Below are 17,292 nucleotides of genomic sequence, written 5' to 3' on the forward strand. Positions count from 1 at the left end.
TATTCTTGCCTGTGAAATTTGATGGACAGAGGAGCCCAGTGAGTTACAGTACATGGGATCACAAAAGAATCGGACACGACTTGACTTAGGGACTAAACCACCACCATACAGGCCCTCAACACCAGTTACCACTCCTACTACTATTCTCTGGTCGACTTGCTCCATCAGTTTCTACAGCAATATTTCAAATCTTCTTCACTTAACTCCTAATTCTCTATCAGTAGATGACTTTGTCTCCTACTTCACAGAGAAAATAAGAGGCCATCAGATGAGAAGTTCTTTAACTTCCTGTTACTAAACATACAGATTTACAAATACTTCCTGTTATAAAATTGAGGAGATATCTTCTCTATCTTGTTTCCAAGACCTTTCCTTCCCTCAGTACTTTGGACTGCCTCTACACTTACCCACTCAAGATCTATTGACTAGCGCTTCTCTTTAAAACTATTTTCTTTCTCAGTTGCATCTTACCTAGCATGCTTAAGTTTCTCCTGTCTTAATTCTAATAGCACCCAAAAAAGCAGAAACAAAAAACTTGAACACTTGTCTTCTTTCCCCATTCCCCTCAAGACCATACTTTCCAAAAGCATTCTACAACTTGTCCCCATTTCTGCATCTCCTCTCTCCAAACTACTGCAACCTATCTTTAACTCTTTGTCATTTCATCACATAGCTTTCACTAAGATGACCAATAACTCTGTGGTGGTATTTCTCAGATTGCATCCTCCTTGACTCCTTAGGAATAGACAACTCCTTTGAAACTCCTTTTATTTCCAGCACTGTGCTGTACTCTCAGAGGAGCCTGGAGCAGTTGCCGGATCTGCTTTTAAACCTTTAAATATTCTCAGTGATCATGGTAAAGTGTAGGCTCACTAGTTCAAAACTACAAGATTTTCTAAGTCTTGGCCATTGCCAACTTTTAAGAACTCATTTCCCGCTTCACCGGAAGATATACGAGGAGCTTTAAGCCTCTAAATAGGATGAACCACAAGGAAACTTCCAGAAGGCGCCGTGGTCTTCTTGGACTCTCCAAAGCCCACAGTCTGGAAACCTTTATCTCCCTCCCGTACCTCCGGCGCAACTCCTACTTATCCTTCATGACTCAAAACTCACTTCCTCCGGGAACCCTTTCAGATACCCTAAGAATAAAGCTCTTAGTTCATTGTGCGCCAGCGGCGCCTCGGATGTTCTGTGTGCCAAGCACTATATTCTGTCCACTATGATATGTTTACATATCTATCTCCCAGTAGACACAGAGGTCAGGGAAGGCATTCAATTCGCCGCCTTTTCCTCAGCGTTCATCCCGCCCAAGGCCTGGCTCACGGTTTGCCCCCAGTAAAAGTCTGTTGCCTGAACACCGCCCACCTTTGGGCGGTACTCGAATTATCCCGTAAACGGGTGAGTCCCAGGGCTCGCCGCCTGCGTGGCAGGGAGATTTAAAGCCCTCGCACGGTGATTGGCTCCAGCTGCAGGGGTGTGTCCGGGCTCGCCGCGCCGGGGAAGTGCGCAGGCGCGCCGCTCTGGCGAACGCAGGCGCAAGAAGGGCGCAGCTGGGAGTCCGGCCTGCGGGTGTCCGAGCTGTAGCGGCCGGAGAGGAGTGGCTGGAACTCGCTTGGTGAGTCTGCAGGGGTGGGAATGAGTGAGCTGGCCGGGGAGAAGATTGGGATCATAATCCCAAGGCGAAAGAGTGTATCGTGACGGTTGAAAAGTTGGTGAGGTAGGGCTTAAGGGAAGAAGGTGGCGCTCTGACCGGGACTGGGCAGGTCCGGCCCTGGTCGAGGACGCTGGACGCCGGGAGACTTATCAAGCGGCCAGAGGAGGAAGGGTGGAGGAATGATGGTTCTCTGGACTCTTCCTATAAACCTAGCAGAAGTAAACTCCCAGTCTCTAACTTCCCACTCTCTTGGTGTTGCTACGGTCGGGCTTAATAGACTGTATGGTGGCCGCAGTGATCAGAGAAACTCTGAACTAGTTGTTTGAAGGAGGGTTCTGCGGTTCATAGCATTGGAGAGTCTATTCTGTCCAGGGAGGTCCATTTTTACTTCGCGGCTTTACTGAAGACATACGAAGGAAGGGGTCGGTAAAAGATCGAATTCCACAGGGGAAGCGGGGCGGGGGAAAGTCCTGGAAAGTGTTTCACAGGGGACTTTTTCTCATCGTTAGTGACCACAATGCAAGGAAAGACAGATGGGAGTTAGAAGAAACCGAAATTCGTCAAAGTTGGGAAAAGAAGATGAGAAAGGAGTATTAACTTATATCTCTCGGGGAAGGGTGGGGGCACTTGGGAGAGGAGAGTATGGAAATTGGCAGCCTCTGACAGTGATCCCTCAGCCCTGTGAAAATACTGTAGCGTCTTAGTAGCAGATACTTCACGAATTGAGAGTGATATTACTCCACATCTGCTGTGGTGCCCTTAAGATCGGTTTTCAGATGTCCCAGTGAGGTGCCCCAATTATGGCCAGATAGAAATGGTTCTTCCACTTTCTTGTCTTGCCTGGAAATTCTTGAGACATCATTACAAAAATACTTTGACATCTCATCTTGAAACATTTCATAGTAAAATTTTTAAATATTACTGTTTCTGCCGCCAGCAAAGTTGATGCCAAGGCGTGCAGTGATCACCTGTCATTCATTCGTTTGGTGAGAGGTAATGAGAAAAACACATTCATGTAAATAATTAGGAGAAAAACCTTTTATATTACTCTACTCCTTTGACAGGTCATGTGAAAGTAAATAAAATGATCATATTATTTAACCTACAACTTAAATGTTTATCAGTGTTGCTAGAGTTCTTTTTTTAGATGCTTATAGTTTGTGAATATGCACTAGAAAATTGCTCTTGTCTTAGTTCCAGTGTAGGAATGATTTATTTATGCCATTATTATTTTTTAACAATATTACACCCTTTCCTGTAAATAGTAAAATTTCTGTATTCATCTTAGTGTTTGTTTCTTTTACTCTAAATCAACTTTAGTAACAAGCTCACTGAACTAAAGGTCACATCTTTTCTAATCATTGGCAACAATACCTTGAGCCAAGAAGAAAGCAAACAAACAGACCCTGTTGCTTATGGGACAGTATGGTACTTCACGTGCTTTGAACCATTTGCTTTTTGTTATTTTAGTCACTAAGTCATGTTCAACTCTTTTGCGACCCCATGGATTATAACCCACAAGGTTCCTCTGTCCATAGAATTTCCCAGGCAAAAATACTAGAGTGGGTTGCCATTTTCTTCTCCAGGGGATCTTCTCAAGCTAGGGATCGAACTCACATCTCTTTTGTTTGCAGGCAGATTGTTTACCACAGAGCCACCAGGGAAGCCCATGAACTATACTGCCATCATAAATTTTGCATTTTAGAAGTTTTACTTCAAATTTTAATAGACTTTTTAAAGACATTACCCTCTTACAAGTTTTAATCTGTGAAATCATTAGCTATATTTTATACCTTTTCTGGTACACATTATAATATGTAGCTATTAAGTACATAAGCATTGCTTATATAACAAAATCATTTTTCAGCTCTAGTGTCTTTTTTTTTAAATGTTTTTTAATTGAAGGATAATTGCTTTTTACAGAATTTTGTGTTTTTCTGTCATTCATCAACAAGAATCAGCCATAGGTACACCCATGTCCCCTACCTCCCGAACCTCCCACCTCCCTCCCCACAAAATCATTTCTTGTTCTTGCTCTGCACTTTGGAAAATGCTGTTTGGGGTCTTATCTACTCATTTTTAAAATAAAGTGAAAATTGAACTACCTAAACATTTAATGTTATGGACTCCAAAATTCTCTTAGCCTTGTGATGGCATTCATTATTGTGACAGTTCTAACAAACTTATCTGGTGAAACCAGATAAAAGTAGACTGGCAAAAGAGAAAAAGAGGATTTTGCTCTTTGACATTTTTGTGAAATCAGCTGAATTAAGGTACTTTGTTTTCCTTCTGTGGTTCCTATGCTTTAACATTCTGAAATCTGTTTTTTAACTGTGTTTGTACTTTGCATTCTATATGTGTTTGCATTTATAATATATGATGCTGCTTGCAGTCAAGAGTGCTGAACTTTTTATTCTTTTTATTTTGTTTTCAGGTCTGTAGATTGACAGAAAAGTAATTGACGGGGACTGGTCTTTTCTTTGTCTTGGGGGTGGTGATGGTAGGGCCTTGGAACAGATGAATCCAGTGCCTGTAACAATTGGAGGAAGTGGATTGTGGAGCCAGGAAAGAGCATCTACTGTTCTTTTGTAATATTGGTGGGGGTGGAGATGGGATTCCATTTTACTCATTTAAGTTCACTGACATTTTGGTTTTGATTTCAGTTTAGATTGAATTACTACTAAAATATTCAAGTCACTATTCACTATATTTTTCTGGAATTCCTTCATCTTCTTGATTTTTGTGAGTTCTTGGATATAAAACTTGTTTAAAATTTATTTTAACAATGTTTTGACAGTTGAGATTACCTTCAGATTGCCTCTTAATGCTTTTGGCTGCAAAGAATATAATCAGTCTGATTTCGGTGTTGACCATCTGGTGATGTCCATGTGTAGAGTCTTCTCTTGTGTTGTTGGAAGAGGGTGTTTGCTATGACCAGTGTGTTCTCTTGGCAGAACCCTGTTAGCCTTTGCCTTGCTTCATTCTGTACTCCAAGGCCAAATTTGCCTGTTACTCCGGGTGTTTCTTGACTTCCTACTTTTGCATTCCAGTCCCCTATAATGAAAAGGACATCTTTTTGGGGTGTTAGTTCTAAACAGTCCCATCACTTCATGGCAGATAGATGGGGAAACAGTGGAAACAGTGGCTGACTTTATTTTTTGGGGTGTCAAAATCACTGCAAATGGTGATTGCAGCCATGAAATTAAAAGACGCTTACTCCTTGGAAGGAAAGTTATGCCCAACCTAGACAGCATATTAAAAAACAGAGACATTACTTTGTCAACAAAGGTCCGTCTAGTCAAGGCTTATGGTTTTTCCAGTAGTCATGTATGAATGTGAGAATTGGACTATAAAGAAAGCTGAGCACCGAAGAATTGATGCTTTTGAACTGTGGTGTTGGAGAAGACTCTTGAGAGTCCCTTGGACTGCAAGGAGATCCAACCAGTCCATCCTAAAGGAGATCAGTCCTGGGTGTTCATTGGAAGGACTGATGCTGCAGCTGAAACTCCAATACTTTGACCACCTCATGCGAAGAGTTGACTCATTGTCAAAGACCCTGATGCTGGGAGGGATTGGGGGCAGGAAGAGAAGGGGACGACAGAGGATGAGATGGCTGGAGGGCATCACCGACTCGATGGACATGGATTTGGGTAGACTCTGGGAGTTGGTGATGGACAGGGAGGCCTGGCATACTGTGGTTCATGGGGTCGCAAAGAGTCAGACACGACTGAGCGACTGAACTGAATTTGATGCTTTTAAAATAAAATTCAGGGACTTCCCGGGTGGTCCAGTGGCTAAGATTCCATGTTTTCAATGCAGGGGGCCCAGGTTTGATCCCTGATCAGGGAACTAGATCCCACATGCTGCAACTAAGCATTTGAATGCTGCAACTGAAAGACCCTGCGTGCCACAACGAAGACCCTGAGCAGCCAAATAAATATTTTTAAAAAAGAAAAAGAAAATCCAAATTTCTTGGTATAGCATATAAGCCCTTCACAACTATGTCCTGTCTGCCTGTTAACGCCACCCTTGCCACTGTACACATGCACACACATACTTACATGTTTTATTCTTGCACGTCGGTATTGTGGCCTTTTTTTTTTTTTTTTTTTGGCCATGCTATGCAGCTTGTGGAATTTTAGTTCCCTGACCAGGGATTGAAGCTAGGCCTTGGCAGTGAAAGCACCGAGTCCTAACTACTGGACTGCCAGGGAATTCCCTGTGGCACTTCTTTAATAGTCTAAGATCACAATTTTTGTTTTAGAGTTGGTTGTGCTTTGATTCCCAGTTCACAATCCTGAGACATTTCATAATTATTATGAAAAATTATTATACTTTTACTGAGCACTACATTCTATCTAGCAAGGTGTTAAATTTTTTGTATAAGTTAACTTAGTCCTTACCACAACACTTGAAGTAATTAGTAAGAAAAGAAGCACAGAGAAGTTGAGTAAAGCATAGTCACCATTGGAAACCATTGTGCCTCCAAATACTGGGCCCTTAATCACTGTACTGTCGGAGAAGGCAATGGCACCCCACTCCAGTACTCTTGCCTGGAAAATCCCATGGACAGAAGAGCCTGGTGGGCTGCAGTCCATGGGGTCGCCAGGAGTCCGACATGACTGAGCGACTTCACTTTCACTTTTCACTTTCATGCATTGGAGAAGGAAATGGCACCCACTCCAGTGTTCTTGCCTGGAGAATCCCAGGGATGTGGGAGCCTGGTGGGCTGCCGTGTCTGGGGTCGCACAGAGTCAAACACGACTGAAGTGACTTAGCAGCAGCAGTCCCTATACTGTATTGCTTTTTGTATAAACAAGAATGCCATTCAATCTGCTGTGGGCGAGTATTCCTTTCCGGAGATTTGAATGTTTATGTTTTCTACCTGTGGCATCTGACTCCTTATATCAGAATATTTGAGAAGCTTGCCAAAAAGCATCTAAGTGAACTTGGAATCAGGGCCAAAGTACTTGGATGGCTTAGGTGAATATTTCACTCAAGCAGGGTAAAACCTTGCCAGTCATTCCCACCTCACACTTGGTATTTCCCTGGCAGATACCATAGGTATGTCTGCCAGACTGTGTCTGTCTGTTCCCCAGGGAGTGAATGCTATATTCTTGAGCCTCCTTATCTTTCTTATAGATCATCCCTTTTCTGTTCTCACAGCCTTTCTTTTAGATGTGGGCAGTGTAATTGATTATAATCACATCTAGATCTTCCTTCTCAGGATTATATCCTGGTTACTTAGAGTATAATTGTGGAAATACCAAGGTTGAGCAGGACTTGAAAACTTGGTGTTGGACATCAAGCAATTAAGTTATAATAGATGTTTCTGTAAAGCTGAAGTGTAATTTTGATCATTTTGATTAGTCGTTTTAGTGGTACTTTCTCCCTCAGCAGTATGACTTCTGTCTTGAATCATGTGCTTCAGTGGTCTTTGAAACCAAGATATTTAATAGATATGATTCAAAGGTGTACTTCTTATATTTGCATAGTTTTTTTTTTTGGCGGGGGGGTTCGAGGGTGCTTGGTATAAGAATAAAGTTGTTCCTCTAGGAGGAAGTAGGAAGGAGACATGAGAGAGGAAGTGAAAAGAGGAACCTAACCTTAATATAAATAAGACTCTCGTCTCATCTAAGTGCTTTCAGGAAGAATTAATTTTCCTAATCAGAGCATGGATTCTTTTTGGCCTACCCTAGAATGTTTAGAGTATTTTGGAATACGATGTGCCTGTATTTTGTGAGTATACATGTGAACATTTTTTCTTATTTTCTTCCTTCCTTGTATGTCAGCACTTCTATTGTTCCATGTTAAAAAAGGAATTTAAGAATGAAATCTAAAGAAAAACTAAATTCTTTTATGCAGTAAGTGATGGTTCATGTCTGAACTTCTGCTTTGTTCTCTCTCATCCTTTTTTTCTATTTTTTCTATTTATCCTCCATTTTTCATCTTTAGGAGTCTTCAAAAAAAAAAGAGCTGCTTAGGTGTATTGTGTGTGTCTGCATGTGCGCGCGCACACACATGCATGCTCCGTCATGTCCAACTCTTTTGCAATCCCATGAACTGCAGCCCACCAGACTCCTCAGTCCCTGGAATTCTCCAAGCAAGAATGCTGGAGTAGGTTGCCAGTTCCTTTTTCAGGGGATCTTCCCCACCCAGGAATCGAACCCACGTCTCCTGCATCTCCTGCATGGATAGGAGGATTCTTTACCACTGTGCCACCTAGTAAGCCCGCATTGTGCATATACTTGTACTTTGTTAGGTGCCATTCCAGACACCTAATAATTCATGACATGAGGTACCACATGTGAGGTAGGGATGGCTTCCAACAGCCTGAATGAAATATTCACCACAACCATCCAAGTATTGTGGCTCTGATTCTAAGTTTGCCTGGAAGCTTTCTGATTAGCTTCTCAAATATTCTGATACCAGGAGTCAGATGCCACGGAGTACGTAACAAATAACATGAGTGAAAATGGGTAGTTCATTAATAATTATTATTTCAAGAGTCTTTACTCTGTGCTAAGCATGTTATGTAGCTTAACTATTAATAGTTTTATTTCTGAAACAACCCTCTTGGTAGAATTGTTGTCCTAATGAATGAGGAAACTGAGACTTGAATAGGTTAGGTAAATTGCCTGGGTACCAGAGCGAGAACGAACTCAGGGTCTGTCTGACATCCGAGTCTGTGTTATGAACCACCACATTATGCTCATTCAACACAGTGTTTTAAAGCATCTCACCTTATCTGCAAGTAGCAAGTTTAGTCACTGGAGAATTATGGCTGAAATCATATTCAACCTAACTAGGCCTTGACAGCATTTCAGATGGTCTTCACCTCAGTCTAGGAAGACTATAGTCCTATAGAGAGAGAGAATTTATGTGCATAAAACAATTAGAAAACTTAAGTGAAATGGAAAACTGTATATATTTAGAGGCAATAGAGAAGAATGCTTTATTTTCCATATCCTAACTACAGTGTAGCATAAAATACACACTGCAAAAGAAACAAAGGTAATTTTCTTAACATCAGATATGTTCCTTTACTTGACAAGAGATGCTTGAAAAATGCTTGTAGTATGTATTAAGAGAGACACGTTCTAGGACCAGGGTTCCTTTCTGCTGTGCTTTCAGCCTAGGCAGGCTGCTGACTCCTCCTTGCTCTCCGTCTTGCTCTCCACGAGTTTTCAGTTCTCTTGGGGAAGTCACCATAGCTACATGGTGCTTTTTACCCGTTCCCTTCTGACAGCCCTGGCCTACAGTTTCCCTCTTCAGCTGGACTCTGTTCCCTCTTGCCATCTTATGACCACACTCCTCTGCCTTTTCTTTCTCAGCTAACATCAAGTCTGTTCCAAAAAGTATACCCCCACCCCTGCCACTTCTCCAGTAAAGATTGTTTAATATATAGAGAGCCTAAGAATTACACTTTATTCTCATAGCATATAAAAGTTAGACTAGGTGATCTCTGAGGTTTATTTCCCTTTAGAGATAGTTCTCTGAGATGAGAATTAAAAATAAATTTTATTCACACATAATTGGTTAATTAAGCAGAAAATTTCTGTAAGCTTGTATTTTCCAATTGGTGTTCTGTGGAACCCTGGATTCTTTGGGATTAATAAAAAACATTATTGGAAGGAAAGGTTTTATGGTCATCTATGTGTGAGTGGGACAGAGTTGAACAGATTTCTTCACTGCTTAAGACTTCTGATTTCCAGTCAAGAATTTAAAAGAGCCAGCCAGTCTATAATGTGAGGATAAACATGAACGCTCAGAGGAGATGGGAAGATATAAGAGTTAAATATCTTCATCGTAGAAAGTCAGTGGATGATACCCAAAACTAACAAATATCAAGAAACAACACCATAAGCATGATTTAGAGATTGGGAGTTAAATACTAAAACGACTAATACTGTTTAAAATTTTTCTCTGGGGTCCTGGGAACAGGAATTGGTTTGAGGGAAGAGGGAGGGCAGGGGAACTGCTATTTATTACTGCTGTATAACTATTCGATATCTCAAACCGTGTGTATATACGTCATTAAAGTTAAACATGGAAGAATATCACATCATCAAAAATAATTTTTAATGGCTGAATGACATTCCATCATGTAGTTATACCATACTTTTTCAATCAGATCTCTCTTATCATTGGTTATATAGACCTCTCTGAATTTTTTAACATTATAAGTAATATTGGCACTTAGGTATTTTTGTCTTTATCTGTGATTTTTTTCTAAATTGATAAAAATGAGAAAAGGCCAGAGAAGAGGGGTATTTTAATTTTTCTTGTATATATTTCATTATCTTTTTGAGAATTTTGATTTTTTTAAATCAGCATTTTATCTTCTTAAATAATGTTCAAGTTAAACTTTAATTTTATAGAAGAATTGAAATGGCCATAGATAATCTGGATGCAAAATCCATCACTGCTTCCACTTTTCTGCCTTCTATTTTCCCAGAAATGATGGGAGCAGATGTCACAATCTTGGGTTTTTTAATGTTGAATTTTAAGCCAGCTTTTTGACTTTCCTTTTCCACTTTCATCTAGAGACTCTAGTTCCTCTTCAGTTTCTGTCATTAGAGTGGTTCATCTGCATATCTGAGGTTGTTGATATTAAACTATATTTATTTTTAATGTAGCATTAATATTTATTGATAGAAATAATAGTGTCTAACCTTTTGTAATGACCATTTTAAGTCTTTCCAAAAAATCAGTGTTTTCAAATATACTAGCGTGTAAATAATGCATTGGTTGTTGTCTTATTTAGGTTTCACTTTCTATTGCACAGTTATTAATAATAGCCAGGAATACCAGTTTTAAAGTAATTTTCTCTCACTACAAGAAGTAAAACTTGAAGTTTTTTTCCTTTTAAAAATACAGAAATACACGTTTTCAGAGTTCCAAGAAATTGGAAGGAAGAAGTTAATGAAGAAGGCTATAAGGTGTATTTCTTAACATAGTTGTTCTGCCATTTTCCAACCATTTTTCTTCCTGGAAAAGAAAGGTGATCAATTTAATCTAAAATATACTTTTTATTTCAGTGGTGCCTACTCTCTAGCTGCTATCATTTATTATTTTAACTAAATCTCTAACTTAGATTTTACACTGTGGCAGAGAATAGTTTGTTTAGCATAGGAAAAGCTACAAAATTAATGTTTTCTTTCCTGTCTTCCTTTTAATTCCTACTCAAACTTTTTTCTTTTATTAGTCTATTCTTTCACGTAGTCTTTCTCTACTCTTAAGACTTTTTCAGTTTTTTTTAAATTCAAGATATTATTCATATAACTTAAAATTCACCATTTTAAAGTATACCATTTAGTGGCTTTTAGCATATTTGTATGACTGGAGCCATCACCACTAATTCCAGAACATTTCCATTACCCCCAAACATCCCCATACCTGTTGATAGTCAGTCCCACCTCCCCCTACCCTGGCAACAACTGATCTACTTTCTGCCTTTATGGATTTATCTCTTTTGGACATTTTATATAAATGGCATCATACAATATGGGGCCTTTTGTATTTGGCTTTGTTCAGTAAGAATTATGCTTTTGAGGCTCATACAAGTTATAGCCTTTTTATACAGTTCATGGGGTTCTCATGGCAAGTATACTAGAGTGGTTTGCCATTCCCTCCTCCAGTGGATCACATTTTCTCAGAACTCTACACTATGACCCATCCGTCTTGAGTGGCTCTGCACAGTATGGCTCCTAGCTTCATTGAGTTCCTTTGCCATGACAAGGCAGTGGTGTGGAAACTCTTAGAGAGATGGGATTAAAGAGATGGGAATACCAGACCATCTTACCTGTGTCTTGAGAAACCTGTATGTGAGTCAAGAACAACAGTTAGAACCTTGTATGGAACAACTGACTGGTTCAAGATTGAGAAAGGAGTACGATAAGGCTGTTTATTGTCATCCTGTTTATTTAACTTATACGCAGAACACGTTATACAAAATGCTGGACTGGATGAATTACAAACTGGAATCAAGATTGCTGGGAGAAACATCAACAACCTCAGATATGTGAATGATACCACTTTAATGGCAGAATGCGAAGAACTAAAGAGCCTCTTGATGAGGGTGAAAGAAGAAAGTGAAAAAGCCAGTTAAAACTCAGTATTAAAAAGCTAAGATCATGGCATCCAGTCCTATCACTTCATGTCAGATGGAAGAGGAAAAGGTGGAAGCAGTGACAGGTTTCCTCTTCTTGGGCTTTGAAATCACTGCAGATGGTGACTGCAGTCATGAAATTAGAAGACGATTGCTTCTTGGCAGGAAAGCTATAACAAACCTAGACAGTGTGTTAAAAAGCAGAGACATCACTTTTGCTGACAAAGGTCCATATAGTCAAGGCTGTGGTCTTTCCAGGAGTCATGTATGGATGTGAGAGCTGAACCATAAAAGGCAGACCACTAAAGAATTGATGCTTTTGGACTGTGGTGCTGGAGAAGACTCTTCGGAGTCCCATGGACTGCAAGGAGATACTTTGGCCACCTGATGCTAAGAGCTGACTGATTGGAAAAGACCCTGATGCTGGGAAAGATTGAAAACAGAAGGAGAAAAGGGTGACAGTGGATGAGATGGTTGGATGTCATCACTGATTCAATGGGCATGAATTTGGGCAAGCTCCAGAAGATGATGGGGGACAAGGAGGCTTGGCGTGCTATAGTCCATAGGATCCCAAAGAGTTGGACGCTACTTGACAACTGAAAAACAACAACAACATGTTATAGCATGTAACATTCCTTTCTATGTCTGAATGATACTCCATTGTATGGACATTTGAGTTTTTCCCTGCCTTTTTTTTTTTTTTTTTTAGTTGAAGTATGTGTATAGTTGCTAAGTCGTGTCCAACTCTTTGCGACCCTGTGGACTGTATCCTGCCAGGCTCCCCTGTCCATGGGATTCTCCAGGCAAGAATACTGGAGTGGGTTGCCATTTCCTCTTCCAAGAATTGAAGTATAGTTGATTTATAATATTGTGTTAGTTTTGGGTGTACAGCATAGTGATTCAGTTATTTCTTTTTTTAGATTACATTCCCCTATAGGTTATTGCAAGATTATAACTATAATTCCCTCTGCTATACAGTGAATTCTGGTTGTTTTATCTAGTTCAGGTGTAGTAGTTTGTACCTGTTAACCCCTTACTCCTAATTGTCCCTCCCTCCTCCCTCCCCTCTGGTAACCATAAGTTTGTTTTCTGTGTCTGTGAGTCTGTTTCTATTTTGTATATAAATTCACTTGTATTATTTTTTAGATTCCACATATAAGCGATATCATATAGTATTTGTCTTGCTCTCATTTCATTAAGCATAATCTCTAGGTTCACCCATGTTGCTGCAAATAGCAATGTTTCATTCTTTTTTATAGCTGAGTGATATTTCATTATATATGTATATACCACATCTTCTTAAACTACTCATCTGTTAGTGGATGCATGGTCGTTTTCATGTCTTGGCTATTGTAAACAGTGCTGCTGTGAAATCAGGGTGCATGTATCTTTTTGAATTAGTTTTCATTTTTTCCAGATACATACCTAGGAACTGGGGTTGCTGGATTGTATGGTAGCTTTGTTTTTTTAAGGACCCTCCATACTGTTTTACATGGTAGCTGCACCAATTTACTTTCCCACCAACAGTGTTGGAGGGTACCCTTTTCTCCACACTTTCTCTCACATTTATTATTTATAAACTTTTTGATGATGGCCATTCTGACTGGTGTGAGGTGATATCTCATTGTGATTTTGATTTACATTTCTCTAATAATTAGGGATATTGATTGTTTGTTTTGGCCACACCCTGCAGCATGTGGGATCTTGGTTCCCCAAGCAGAGATTGAACCCAGACCCTCAGCAGTGAGAGCACAGAGTCCTAACCACTGAACCACCAGGGGAATTCCCTTTTGATATGATTTTAAATGGATTTTTTTTATTGCTTTCTCTTTCTGATATTTCATTATTAGTGTAAAGAAATGCAACAGATCTCTCTATTAATCTTGTATCCTGCTGCCTTTCTGAATTCATTTATTAGTTCTGGTACATAACTAGTTTTGTGTAGACTTAAGGTGTCTCTTGGAGAAGAAAATGGCAACCCACTCCAGTATTCTTGCCTAGAAAATTCCATGGACAGAGGAGCCTGTCCATGGGGTTGCAAATAGTTGGACATGGCAGCACACACAAGGAGTAAGGGTTCTCTGTATAGATATCCATCGTTGTTGTTCAGTTGCTAAGTCACGTCCAAGTCTTTGTGACCCCATGGACTGCAGCATGCCAGCCTTCTTTGTCCTTCACTGTCTTCTGGAGTTTGCTCAAACTCATGTCCACTGAGTCGGTGATGCTGTCCAACCATCTCATCCTCTGTTGCACCATCTCCTCTTGCCCTCAATCTTTCCCAGCATCAGGATCTTTTCCAGTGAGTCAGCTCTTTGCATCATGTGGCCGAATTATTGAGTCTTTAACATCAGCCCTTCCAGTGAATATTCAGGGTTGATTTCTTTTAGGATTGACTGGTTTGATCTCCTTGCAGTCCAAGGACTCTCAAGTCTTCTCCAGCCCCACAGCATCAATTCTTTGGCACTCATTTCATCTGCCAATAGTGATAGTTTTACCTCTTCCCTTTTTTGAGGGTAGGTTTGGTATTGCTGAATCCTTTTAGTTTTTGCTTGTCTGAGAAATTCTTTAACTCTCCTGTTCTACATGATAATCTTACTAGGGAGTATTTTAGGTTGCAGGTTTTTCCCTTTCAGCACTTTGAAATATATCATGCCACTCCCTTTTGGCCTGCAGAGTTTCTGCAGAGAAATTAGCTGCTGGCCTTATGGGACTTTCCTTATAACTGATACTTTGTTTTTTTTCTTTCTCCTTTAAAATTCTCTTTTACTTTTGCCATTTTAATTATGATATATCTTGGTGTGGGTCGTTTGGATTCATCTTATTTGAAACCCTCTGTGCTTCTGTACCTGAATGTCTGTTTCCTTTAGACTTGGGAAGATTTCAGCCATAACTTCTTTAAACATTTTTGGTCTACTTCTCTCCTCCTTTTGAATCCCCTGTTATTCATAGGTTGGCACATTTTTCAATTTTCCATAGATCTTGTATGTTGCTTTCTTTTTTTCTTGTCATTTGTCTTTTTGTTGTTCTGACTGGGTGATTTCCATTATTTTATCTTCCAGATCACTTGTTTGTTTTTGTGTTGTTTAGTCAGCTATTCCTTGCTTCTAGATTGCTTTTTATCTCAGCAATTGAATTATCTATTTTGAGTGGTTCATCTTTATATTTTCTAGATCTTTGTAACAGTGACCTGCATTTCTGTTGATTGATGGTTGTTGTGTAGTCGCAAGTCATGTCCAACTCTTTTGCAACCCCTTGGACTGTATCCTGCCAGGCTCCTCTGTCCATGCAATTTCCCAGGCCAAAATACTGGAGTGGGTTGACATTTCCTTCTCCAGGGGATCTTCCAGATGATCTTTGAGCCTCCTAAGCCCTGCATTTCCACTGATAATCTTTCTTAATTCATTAGCATTTTTATTACTGCCTTTTGAACTCAGGATCTGCAGGGAGGTAGCAGCCACCATGCAAGACTCTGTGCACCCTGACTGTTGGCAAGCCAGTACGCGTGCACTCCTCCGAGTAGAGTCTAGGCTTCTCCAGCTCTTCATCCTGTCCTGCTGTTTCTCCCTGCAGCCAGTAGAGCTTGTCTCCTTTGTGCACAGGTCTGAGATGCCCACATTGTTTCTTGACCTGCCTGTTTCCCATGGCGAGAGTCCGCCCCTGCAGACCTTCTCTTTCTTCCGGATCCTTCCCAGGGTGTAGATTCCAACCTGATGCCTTTTTCCACCCTTCCCTGTTAAATGGAGATCTCTCTTGTAGCTTTGGTTGCATAGGGATTTCCAGCAATTTTCCTTGAGAATTGTTGCATATGTAGATGTATTTTGGGGTGGGGGGAGGTGAGTTAAGTGTCCTCCTACTCTGCCATCTTTATCCCCGTCTCGTTTTTTCCCCTAGTTTTTGGCTATTATGAATAGCTATTACAGCTATTTGAACATTGCTGTACCAGTTGTGTGGACAGTATTTTCATTTATTTCTAACATATGAATAAAAGTGCTGGATCATACGGTAATTCTGGGTTTAACTTTTTGAAGCCCAAGTTGTTCTTATCTTGGGTCATTAAGTGCTAGCAAGGTTTTTCCTCCATTAGGTATCAGAATTATAACGGGGTAGGATAGTATCCATTAGTACTTATTTGTACATTAAAAAGCAAAAACTTATCTGAAACGGTGGTTTTCAACCTTGGCTGCACATTGGAATCACCTGGGGAACTTTAAAATCTACTAGTACCTAGCTCTCACCCCCAGAGATTCTGATTTAATTCATGTGAGCAGCAACTTTGGCCTCCAAATTTATTAAGGCTCATCAGGTGATTATAATGTGTAGCCAGTGCTGGAAAACACTGCTCTAAAATGTACTCTAAGGCTGAAGTTAAGCTTTGCAACTTGAAAAACAGATAGCAGGTACTGCAGGAAGGAAAGTGGGGCACGAGAGGATTTTCACATCCCAGGTCTTCGGCGAGTTCCTGGAATGGCCACCTATTGTGGATTCTTGACTTCACACTGGAAAGAATTCAAGGGCAAGCCATGGTAAAGTGAAAAAAGGTTTATCAGGGAGATACACACTCCATAGACAGAATGTGGGCCATCCATATACAGAATGAGAGGCCCCTGGGTACAGGAGAGTTGTCAGTTTTTATAGGGGTTTGCAGTGTTATAGGCTAATGAGTGGGAGGATTATTCCAACTCTTTTAGGAAAGGGGTGGGGATTTCCAGGAATTGGGTCACCATCCACTTTTTGGCCATTTATGGTCAGCCTTGGAACTGTTATGGTGCCTATGGGTGTGTTATTTAGTTTGCAGATGTATTGATATTGTAAGGAGTGTATACTGAGGCTCAAGGCCTAGAAGCCAGTTATCCACCATCCTGAACCTAGTTGGTCCTAACCAGTTTATGTCTTCAGTGGCTATCATTCTTTTAAAGGTTCTGCCCTGGCGCTTTCCTGTCTCACAGGGACTTCATGTATATACTGGTTGCCCCTTGAACGAGGTGAGTTTAAACTGGGTGTGTACAGTTATACTTTGATTTTTTTTCCCCAATGAATACCTACTACAGTACTAACCTAGCCCCCCTGCATTGTTAAAGGGTCAACTGTAGTTTTCTTCGGGCAAAGATTCTTTGTGGCTACAGATTTTATTGACTTAATAATATGGCTCTCTATTCTCCGTGTAATATGCTTAATAGTAATTGAAAACACATGCTCTGGCGCAATTTGCCTAGATTTCATCCTTGCTGTACTGTGCGACCTTGCAAAAGTTGCTTAACCTCGCTGTTCCTTAGTTTGCACATATGTAAAATGTGGGATTAAATAGTGTTTGCTGTGGTCTTAATGTTTGTGTGTCCTCCCCTCCAAAATTCGTATGTTTAAAATCCAAATCGCAGAATGTGATGGTGTTAGTAGGTAGGGCATTTGGTTGGTGCTTAAACCATGAGGGTGGAACTCTCATTAGTGGGATTAGTGTCTTATAAAAATGACTCCTGAGTTGCTAGCTCCTCCCACCATGTGTGGCTGCTCCAGCTTTAAATCATAAAGA

General features: G+C 40.3%; 1 protein-coding gene across 2 annotated transcripts in view; it reads left to right on the forward strand.

The window, feature by feature from the left end:
• The first annotated feature begins 1,478 nt into the window (after nucleotides 1-1,478).
• SNAP23 (synaptosome associated protein 23) overlaps nucleotides 1,479-17,292 on the forward strand; it is a 36,128-nt gene continuing 20,314 nt past the window's right edge. Inside the window, exons 1-2 of one of the 2 annotated variants that reach the window (XM_065941341.1) lie at nucleotides 1,529-1,615; nucleotides 16,682-16,747. The gene's annotated coding sequence lies outside the window, so the exon portion shown is untranslated. Of the gene's footprint in view, nucleotides 1,616-16,681; nucleotides 16,748-17,292 lie in introns of both variants that reach the window. The other variant, XM_065941340.1, reaches the window with a different exon arrangement.

This window comes from Muntiacus reevesi, chromosome 7 (assembly GCF_963930625.1).
Source record: "Muntiacus reevesi chromosome 7, mMunRee1.1, whole genome shotgun sequence".
Lineage (NCBI taxonomy): Eukaryota > Metazoa > Chordata > Mammalia > Artiodactyla > Cervidae > Muntiacus > Muntiacus reevesi.